Below are 10,450 nucleotides of genomic sequence, written 5' to 3'. Positions count from 1 at the left end.
AAAGACAGAAGAGACGGTGATTAGCTTTTTTGTCAGGGTCAGAGCAGGTCCTCAGCAAATGTTAGTCATTACTATAAACTGTTTTTAGAGACAAAGGAAACTATTAAATGTATTTTAACTGCTTTTTGTACAGATTTATGGTTCAATATTTCTAAAGCAACCCTAGGTATCATTCAAAAATGTCAACTAAAACTTTGTCAATACTTTCCATGTAAGATAATGGCATGAGCTGATGGGCAGACAGCAATTTATTCAATGCAGTTTCTCGAACCATGGACTAGGCTCTTAATACAGCCCTGGTACCCACGTTTCAGTCTCATAAATTCTTGACAATGTTATCAATGATCTTGTCCATTGTTTCCAGACTCCAGGTCTGCCATCTCTCTTCTAACACAGAGGAGGAGGCCTTTTCTCACTTCCCAGGGAAGACAAAGGGTCACCTCTCATATTCCCTGCCTGTCGCCAAGCTACAGAAGTCCCATACGTGCTTCCTTCCTCCAAACTTATGCTTCCCCCTGGGCTCTGGAATATAACCTTTCTCCAGGGTCACCAGTGGCTTTCTTTTGCCAAACCTCAAGTTCACACTTCAGTGGCCACCAGCACGTAGGGCAATGTAAACTCTGCCCCTCCCTGGGCTTGTGGAACACCACACCCTCCAGGGAATCACCCTCCTACCACTTGCTCATGGTCACTCATTAGTGCCCTTTGAGAACACATATTCCTCTGTTCCTTCAACACCAAGTTCCTCGCTGAAGTTCTTTCACGGATTCTCCACTTATTCTGCATTCTCCTCTGAACAGTCTTAATCAGTCTTGACTTCAATTACTCTATTAGCAAATAACTGTGGCCGACACAGCAAGTTGCCTAAACCATGTCCACTCTCTCCTTTATTAATAGAACTCTGCTTTTGCTTTAAAGAGCAACACACTCCCTTTTGAGGGGGGGAAAAAAAAAAAAACACAGCTTGATTTCTCAGGTTTCCTTATATTTAAAGATGGCTATGGGATACATTTCTAGCCACAAACATGTAAAGAGAAGACAAATGGCTGAGGTTTCTGTGAATGCCTTTTTTCCTGGATAAAAGGGGACAAACCTAACTGGAACATCCTTCCTTCTTTTGCCTGTCTGGATCACAATTGTCATTTCGAGAGACGCAGCAGCCACCTTGTTATCATGAAGTCAAAAGCCATAAAAGGATGATAAATCAGGAAGACAGACTGGCTCCCTTACCACCATACATGTCGTAACTTTAAAAAGTTACAATTAGGGGCACCTGGGTGGCTTAGTCGGTTAAGCATCCGACTTTCGCTCAGGTCATGATCTCGCGGTTCGTGGGTTCGAGTCCCGCATCGGGCTCCGTGCTGACTGCCAGCTCAGAGCCTGGAGCCTGTTTCAGTCTGTGATTCCCTCTCTCTCTGACCCTCCCCTGCTTACGCGGTCTCTCTCTCTCCTAGAAATAAAAAATATTTAAAAAAAAAAATTAAAAAGTTACAATTAAATATAAAGACTGTTCTCTTTAAATGAGTTACGCTATTGTTTGTCTGGATTTAGGTTACTTGCAGCCTATCTGATAGAACAATCCTAAATGATACAACACCAAAGTTGGCTAAATGGCCAACTCCTCCCATACATAGGCTTGGCCTGAAGCTACATGTTTTCTGCAGACACTTTGGTGTCAAGGTATCCAAAACTCCATTTTCCTCCAACTCTGAAAATATTATTTGTGAGATACAAAGATTTAAAGTCTTTAAACATTAGGAACCACTTAACAGCTTTAAAAACAATTATGTCATGGGAGGCTAGCAAGAGAATCGTCAAGTATCAAGTAGTTTTCTTCTAGTGCATTGGTTGGTTTAGCTACACTGGTACACCACTTCCATCAAGTACATATTAACATCTTTATAAAACTGTAATGAATACTCCCTTCACCTATTAACACACTCTGCATTTTTTCTCTATCATTATAACCCAGCCCATAAAATAAATGTCAGTTTCTTTTAAGAACATTTTTTTATCATAAAAACTCATACTCCTAGAAATCCATACTCACAGAAAACTTGAAAATCAAATATACGAGTATTAAAAGGTCATATCCATCTCCCCAGGGTACCATTTTTGGTACCAGCATATTTATTGCCTTCTAATTCATGATATTTAAGTTTTTTTATGCTTTTTATTCTTGCTAATATAATTTTCCCAGATTATTCTTTGAGGCTTCCTAGTTCAAGACAGTTTATGTAACTTTTTCTCCTTTCTAAACTGCAAGAAATGAGGAGCGAAATATACAATAAAAATAAATCCATAGCAGTAGTAAATATCAGGAGTGACAACAGTGGACCACACTCTCATTCATCTACAAGGCCTTTTCACACCCATGCCCTCTGCTGGGAACACTCGTGTCCTCACTCTTCACCATCTACCCCTTCTTCTCTTCCTTCCTATCAAAGGTAAACGGTCACGTACTCCAGGCTGAAGTCCAGGGCAATACGTCCTCCAGTAAGTCAGCCCTGCCACATGCCTCCACAGCACAAAGCAGGTTCTCCTCTGAGAAGGTGTACTCGTGAGTCACTTATTTAATGCCTCTTCCCCATGAGATTATGAACCCCATCACAACAGGCTCTGTTTGTCCTTTTGTTTACCCTTATTTCCTAACACCCATCATGCTAACATTTGTGACACAGGTGAGTGGATTTCTGGGGAAAAAAATCTAAAACTCAAAGGACATATTGATGGCAAATCTAAAGAATTAAATACAAAGAAGCTGTGACAATTGAATGACAATTGAAAAGTTTCCCCAGCAGAAACTCAGAAAGATCCCATTGTCGGTGCAGTGCAGGCAAGAAGAGGGAGCTGACTGCAGACAATTGGTCAGCTAATTACCAGGAGGGTAGAAGAGCTGAGTTAGTTCCCCTACTTCAAATCCCTGACTTGGATATTTGCTACAGGAAAGGGGTGGGTTGCCAGGAGTATAGATGTCTGACGGAGGGGTCGTAGCAGAGAGGACAGGTGAGCCCACAAAGGGACAAGGGGAGTGGAGTGGAGCTGCCTCGCCCAGCAGGCCAGCTAAGTGAATAACCCTGCCTTACAATATGCCCCGCATCTTCCCCTGAAAAGTCATGTGAGGTCAAGCTCCTGTATTTGAACTTGCATTTGCCAACAGGTGAGAAGAAACTCCCCATTGAGCTAAGGAAACATAGTCATAGATCCTTATCTACAGATGTTAGCAAAAATACAAGAAACACCAAACTTTGAGATACACAAAATAGCATGAAAGAGAGACACCATACACCCAGAAAAGACGGTGAAGGAGTTAGGGGATACAAGGATGGGGTTTTGAAGTCTGAATCTGAATCCCAACCACGATTTCAGCATTTCCTAATGTGTAAAAACAGGGATAAGTACACACTCCTAATCCCTGAGTAAACAGTTAATACTGTAAGTGGAAGAAAGTTTTAAAATGAATATACTCAGAAAAATTCATCGAGATAACACACCCACAAAAGAAGAAGAGATCATCTGAGCACAAGTGACTACATATCTCCCCTCCTACCAAAGGCCATGTGAACTGACAGAAAAGACCTCTGTATTTAAGTTGAAAAACCCTGCAACACAAAAAATCGTGGGAGGGAAAGGGAGGAAGAGGAAGCAGCAACTCTGCCTGGGAACATGAGACACTGAAGCACTCCCGAACAGAATACAGTTCTTCTTAGTCCAGCTTGCTGGCCCATTTCCCATCCCAGCAGCACCCAGAAGGGAAGACTGTCCAGCAACCCCCTCTGTTCGACATGAGGACTGCCGTAACCCCTCCCAACTCAAAGCAAGAGACAGATGGGGAAGTGGACCTGTTTGCCTGGAGAGGAAACCTGTGACAGCTACCACTGCTAATTAACCCAGTCCCTCATTCAGAACTATGAACAGTTAGCCAAGCATCATCAGGCCTTGGAGATGATCTAACAGAATGAGAGGGAAGAAGATAAAAAAACACCAACAGTTAACCCTAGGAGTAAGTCACAATCAAGGAATCTGGAGTTAAAAAGAAAAAAAAAATTCTAATCAGAAAGCTGCAAGAGCTATTATACTCATTACAGAACAAACTCCTGGATAAAAGAATTTATCAGAAACCATCAGGTATTTTTAGAAGCTAAAACTAAATGGCAAAACAAAATTTTTGATGTGAAGTTAAACGTTAGAATCGACATGGCAGAAGAGAGAGTAGGCAACATAGAAACTGAAGTTAAGGAAATAACTAGTATACAGAAAGCAAAGATTAAAAAAGAAAGATCATAATGTTGAGAAGTAGAGAATAGATCCAGGAGGGCCCAAGAGAAATTTCTGAACAGAGAAATAGAAACAAGTAGAAAAGGGAGGAGGAGTGGGGGGAAGCAGAGGAAATCTGATTAGCCCAATTAATCACATTTTGGTGGATTCTTAATAATATATACACCTTTCGGTACTACAGAATAAATTTATACAAGTAGAATAGCTAAGCCACAGTTGAGTACTCACTTTGTATCTACACATGTTGTCAGAATGCCTTCCAGAAAAGGGAGAAAAGTCTACATCCCCACCCATGCTTTCTCACCTTCTTAAAAACTATCAAGGAATCATTTTAACCTCATCAGCCATTTTAACCTCTGCCTATCTAATTGGTACAATGTGATCTTTCATTGTTCTTAATCATATTTCTTGAATAACTACTGTTCATTCATTTATCACTATTTCTATGTTGTGAATTGTCTGCTCATGTCCTTGGCCATTCCATCTCTAGAGAGAATCTTATTACTGATTTTCAAGAGTTCTTTAAGAGATACTGCCTTTTATAATACAGGCTGCTAACAGGTTTTCCCAATTTCTGCTTTTTGTTCATCCTCGCTCATACCATTCCCTTGTCATAAAGAAGATCTAAATTCTACTTTATGGTATGGAGATTTTGTATTCATAATTAGGAAGTCCTTTTCCACCCCAAAAGTATATAAAAGTTCAGCTTCACTTTCTCCTAAATACATTAATGGTTCCATTTTGTATTTAAATCTTTGACCCATCTGGAATTTCCTTAATAAAAGAGGCATCATAAGCATCCAACTTCTTTTTTTCCCCCAAATAATGGCTGGTTATCCCAACACCATTTATTTAAAATTCCCTATGATCAGTTACTCACTGCTATGTAACAAATTACCCCAGAACATAGTGGCTTAAAATGACAATAAACATTATCTCACACGGTTTCTGAAGGTCAGGAATTTAGGAGCAGCTCAGCTCTACGGTTCTGGTTTGGGGATCCTCATGAAGTTCAAGGCAAGATGTCACCCACAGCTGCAATCATCTGAAGGCTTAACTGGGGTTGTGGGAGCTACTTCCCAGATGGCACATACTCATGGCTGGCAGGATGCTGCTGCTGTTGACTAAGGCCTCAGACGCTCCTGATGGGAACCCTCCACAGGGATGCTCAAGTGTCCTCATGACACAGTAGCTGGTTTCGCCCAGGCGAACTGATGCAAAGGAGCACAAGACAGAGGTCACAGTGTCTTCTACAGTCCAATCGTGGAAGATGCACACCATCATTTTCATAATATCCTTTAGGCTATATGCAGTGAGAAAGGTCCAAAAAGGGCAAGCATCACTGGAGGCCGTCTTAAAGTCTGGTTACCACCTATCTTTTTTCCACTAATTTAAAATAAAAAATGTTAGACATACACTGAATTTCCATATATGCTTGAGTTTACTTCCCAACTTTATTTTCCTATTTCTGGGCCACTATTGCAATGATTTAATAATTCACAACTTCCTAAGTTCATTATGTGTAAAGGCAAGTCTGCCTTCATAACTATTTATTTTTCTAAAATTTTCTTCATAGCTCACAAATACTTACAGGCATACCTTGCTTGACTACATGCTGAGGATACTACATTTTTTTTTAACAAATTGAAGGTTTGTGGTAACCCTGTAAGTCTATTGGCACCATTTTTCCAACAGCATTTGCTCACTTTGTGTCTGTGTATCACATCCTGGTAATTTCCACAATACTTCAAACTTTTTCACTATTATTATACTTACAATGGTGATCTGTGGCCAGTGATCTTTGATGTTAATATTATAATTTGGTGGGACACCACAAACCACATTCATTTAGACTAGTGCACTTAACAACTGTTGTGTGTGTTCAGACTGTTCCACCGACCAGTCATTCCCCCATCTCTCCCCGCCCCTTTCTCTCTGGGCCTCCCTATTCCCAGGAACACAACACTATTGACAGTGGGCCACGTGATAACTCTATAATAGCCTCAAATGTTAAAGTAAGAGTCTCACATCTCTCACTTTAAATCTAAAGTTACCAATGATTACGCTCAGTGAGGAAGGCACGTCAAGAGCTGAGATAAGCCAAAAGCCAGGCCTCTTGCACAAAACAGCCAAGGAGTGGATGTAAAAATTCTTGAAGGAAATTAAAAGTGCTACTCGAGGGGCAACTGGGTGGCTCAGTTGGTTAAGCTTCTGGCTCTTAATCCTGGCTCAGGTCATGATCTCAGTTTGAGAGATCAAGTCCAGCACTGGGCTCTGTGCTAACAGCATAGAGCTTGCTAGGATTCTCTCTCCCCTCTCTCTGCCCCTTCCTCTCTCTTAAAATAAGTAAACATTAAAAAAAAATAAAAGTGCTACTCGAATGAATACATGAATGATTAAAAAAAAAAAAAAACAGCCTTTTGTCTGATAAGGAGAAAGTTTTAGTGGTCGGGATAGAAGATCAAACTAGCCATAATGTTCCCTTAAGCCAAACCCTAAATCAAAGACCCTAACTCTCCTCAGTTCCATGAAGACTGAGAGAGTTGAGGGAAGTGCAGAACATAAGTTTGAAACTAAAAGATGCTGGTTCATGAGGCTGAAGGAAAGAAGCCATCCCAAGAACATAAAAGTACAAGATGAGACAGTAAATACTGATACAGAAGCAACAGCAAATTATCTGGAAGATCTAGCTAAGATCATTCATTAATGAAGGTGACTACCCCAAACAACACATTTTCAGTGTAGATGAAATAGCCTTCTGATAGAAGGCTACAGAGAAGCCAGCACCTGGTTTCAAAGTTTCAAAGGACAGGCTGACTCTCTTGTTAGGGGCTGATACAGCTGGTAATTGTAAGGTGAAGCCAATGTTCACGGACCATTCTCCAAATCTGAGGGCTCTTAGGAATGATGCTAGATCTACTCTGCCTGTCCCCTAGAAATGGAGAGCAAAGACTGGATGACAGCACATTTGTTTACAACATGGCTTACTGAATATTTTAAGCCCATTTTTCAGACTTACTGCTCAGAAAACAGATTCCTTTCAGAATGGAACCGCTCCCTGAAAACGCACCTGCTCACCCAAGAGCTCTGATGGAGATGAGCAATGAGACTAATGTAGTTTTCACACCTCACACAACACCCACTCTGCATCCCATGGGATTGAAGAGTCGTTTTCATCTTCAGGTCTTATTCAACAAGTACATTTCATAAGGCTATAGCTGCCATAGATGGGAATTCCTTTGACGGGAAAAGTCCTCTGAGAACCTACCTGCTGGAAAGGATTCATCATTCTAGATGCCACTGACATCATATGGGACTCATAGGAAGAGGCCAAACTATCTACAGCGACAGGAGTTTAACAGAAAGGGATTCCAGCCCTCAGGGACGACTTCGCGGGGTTCAAGACATGGTGGGGGAAGTCCGTACAGATGTGGAAGGACAAGAAGAGAACCAGGATCCCAAGTGGAGCCTGAAGGTGGGACTGAACTGCTTCCATCCATCTCACACTTTAACAGATGAGACCAGCTCCTTCCGGGTAAGCAAGTAAAGTAGTTTCTTGAGATGGAATCCACTCCTGATGAAGATGCTGTGAGGACTGTTGAAATGACCATAAAGGATTAAGAATATCACACCAACTGAGTTGATAAAGCAGCAGCAGGTTTGAGAGGACTCTCAGGATGAAAGAGGTTCTCCTGTGGGTAAAATGCTATTGAAGGGCATCACATGCTACAGAGAAATTTTTCAAAAAAGGAAGAGTCAATCAGTGCAGGAGACTTCACTGTTTTAAGAATAGTGGGCCACAGCCACCCCAGCCTCTGGCAATTACCACCCTGATCAGTCGGCTGTCAGCAGCATCGAGACAAAACCCTCCAGCAACAAAAAGATTACGATTCCCTGAAAGCTCAGATGACGGTTAGCATTTTTAGTATGCACATTTTTAAACATAATGTCATTGCACACTTAATAAACTACAGTATAAGGTAAACAAAACATTTGTATGTACTGGGAAACCAAAAAATCCATTTGACTTGATTTACTGCAATATTTGCTTTATCACAGTGGCCTGAAACTGAACCTTCAAGGTAGGCCTGTATTCTTGCAAATGAACTTCAGATTAACTTTATTAGAACAAGAGACCAGATGGGCCTGTTGACAGTGCTGAGGGTTGCAGACAGGGGCTGTGTTAGGAAAATGCCTATATCAGCATCACTAAGTATGTTACATGTCCACTATTCCTAAAACTTATTTTAAATTATATTTACTCATTCATCAAAAAATATATACGTAATGTCTACTCTGTGCCAGGCACCATCTAGGTGATAGCCATAAAACAGAGAACTAAACACAGTCTCCGTCCTCTGAAGGGAATGACAAACTATAACAAAACCACATACGATTATACTGAAGTATTAGCAAAGAAACTACACAGTCTGAACCGGTGAGCACAACAAGGGAATCCACTTTGAAAGGTCAGGAAAAATCTATGTTGTCACTAAATCTGAGCTCTGAAGGTTGAATGAGTCGAGTAGGTGTGTATGTGTGATAAGGAGTGGGAAGAGGATGGTTACGAATTGGTCCAAGCAGAAGGAACATCCTATGTAAAGGGCCGAGGGTGGGGAAGAACTTGATGTTTTCAAAGTGCTGACCAGCTTTCTACACTTCATTTGTAAACAAGCACCCTAGCAAATTGCTTCCAATAGTTCATCAGTTGACCTTTTTGGGTTTTCTAATCATATATCATCTTCAGATTGTAATAACTTTTATTCCTTTCTGTCATTCACTGTTTTTCAGTGTCAAATAACACTATATCACACATCCAAAATGAATTTTTTTAATGTTACTGATAACTTCACTAGGAATATTTAAATAAAGTTACAATATAATAAATTATGTTAACTGTTGTTTTGAGCCACATCTTTGACTATGTTTAGAATGTACTTTTCAATCTTTATATTCTTAAGTTTTTCTTTCAAAGCAAGATATGTTAAATATTTAACCTCCTAACACCTATTGAGACTATTCAGTTTCCCTCTTTTGATTTGCTTACTTTCAATTATTCTTAGACTAAGCAAAATAGCACTTGATATTATTTTTACGTTAACTGCCGAATTCTAGTTTGCAAAATTTAAGATTTATCATCAAAATCCTTCAGTTTTATTTTCCATGTGTTGTTACTATAAGGTATTTTCAAACTGGGAAAACAGGGACACCTGGGTGGCTCAGTCTGTCGTTAAGCATGACGTCAGCTCAGGTCATTATCTCGCAGTTCGTGGGTTAGAGCCCCACATTGGGCTCTGTGCTGACAGCTCACAGCTGGGTGCCTGCTTCAGATTCGGTACCTTCCTCTCTCTCTCTGCCCCTCCCCTGCTCATGCTGTTTCTCTCTCTCAAAAATAAAACATTTAAAAATAGAGAAAATAATCAAAAAATAAAAGAAAATTTCTAAAATATCAGAATTTAGGTAATTTTAGATTTTGAAATAAAATCAATCATCTTTATAATTTGCAATTCTGACAATACAGCCTACAGAGAACACTATCTTATATCGTGCTACCTTCTGAGGCTAGCTTATTTTTACTTTAGTGTGTATCCCTTAAGGTACATTCAACTGCATATAAACTCCAACTCAAAATCTCACATAATTATCACTACAAAGGTAGAACTAGTTTTAAAGTTCTTGAATTCAGGGACCCAATAATCTCAAAAACTCAAGATCATGGCCTCTGTTCTGTCACATCAGGGAAGTAGATCTGTCATCAGAGTGGCTCTCTTCCTAGTTTCAGAATGGTGTTAAGCAACTGGGTGTGTTCTGAAACACAAAAGTTTCAATTTTGATAAAATTCAACTTATCAATTTTTCTGTATCTCTTGTGGTTTTCATGTCACATCTAAGGCAGCATTTACCTAGGCCTATGTCTTCTGAGCTCTTATAATCCGAAGTATAAGTCAGTGATACATTTTTAGACGATCTTAGTAGACATGTGGCCCAGGGCCCAGATTCATCTTACTGCTTCTGCACGGGGGTATCCAATTGTCCCAACTATTAAAAAGCTGATTTCCTTTTCATTGAATAGTGTTTTCAACAAATGGTGGTAGCACCATTTCTTTCCGATTAACTGGCACTTAGACCAATCACAGCCCGCACCATAGAGCTGAAGGAGGATGGATTCCTAA

This window comes from Hyaena hyaena, unplaced genomic scaffold (genome assembly GCF_003009895.1).
Source record: "Hyaena hyaena isolate Hyena2069 unplaced genomic scaffold, ASM300989v1 scaffold_20, whole genome shotgun sequence".
Taxonomy (NCBI): domain Eukaryota; kingdom Metazoa; phylum Chordata; class Mammalia; order Carnivora; family Hyaenidae; genus Hyaena; species Hyaena hyaena.
The sequence above is the reverse complement of the archived record's forward strand: the minus strand, read 5'-3'. Positions refer to the sequence as shown.